The sequence below is a fragment of the Echinops telfairi genome, unplaced genomic scaffold (genome assembly GCF_000313985.2).
Source record: "Echinops telfairi isolate 266 unplaced genomic scaffold, ASM31398v2 ScPeMD7_7420;HRSCAF=8458, whole genome shotgun sequence".
NCBI classification, from domain to species: Eukaryota; Metazoa; Chordata; class Mammalia; order Afrosoricida; family Tenrecidae; genus Echinops; species Echinops telfairi.
In genome coordinates, this window is record NW_022111320.1 from 49,951,995 (window position 1) to 49,952,575 (window position 581).

Here is a 581-nt window from a genome sequence, read left to right on the forward strand (position 1 = left end):
CCCCGGAGCGGGCCTCTGCTCACCAGCTGCTCCCTGTGGGGCAAGGGTCCCGGTCCAGGCAGGGGAAGGGGGCTGGGGCAAGCTTGCCTTTCCGCCCAGGATTCCTAGCCTGCCACCCACCTTGCACTGAAATGGTACTGCACACCCCACCTTTCTCACCTGAGGGCAGGGCCGTTGCCCTGGACATAGAGCCAGACCTGGGTGCTCCTTCTGGACTTGGCATGTGAGAACAGTGGGCAGGGGACTTGGGTTCCCCCAAACCTCCCATCACCTCTTGCTGGGGAAGACTCGTGCTGAGCACATAGCTGTGGATTAGGGGTGCTCTCTGTCAATGACGGGGGTAAAATCTGGTAAGAGGGTCAGAATAAAGGGCCTGAGCTACATAGTACACCAGTTTCACCCAGCCAAGCTGTCTCAGCTTCCCTCTCCACCAAGAAATGCCACCACATGCCCCCTCTATTTTTTCAGCCAGCCTTGGATGGAAGGTGCCCACCCTAGAGACTGCTCACTACAACGGACCCCCACCTTCATAGTCCAGTGTCCCGTCCCCCAACAAGTTCCTAAGAGTTGGCCTTTCTCAC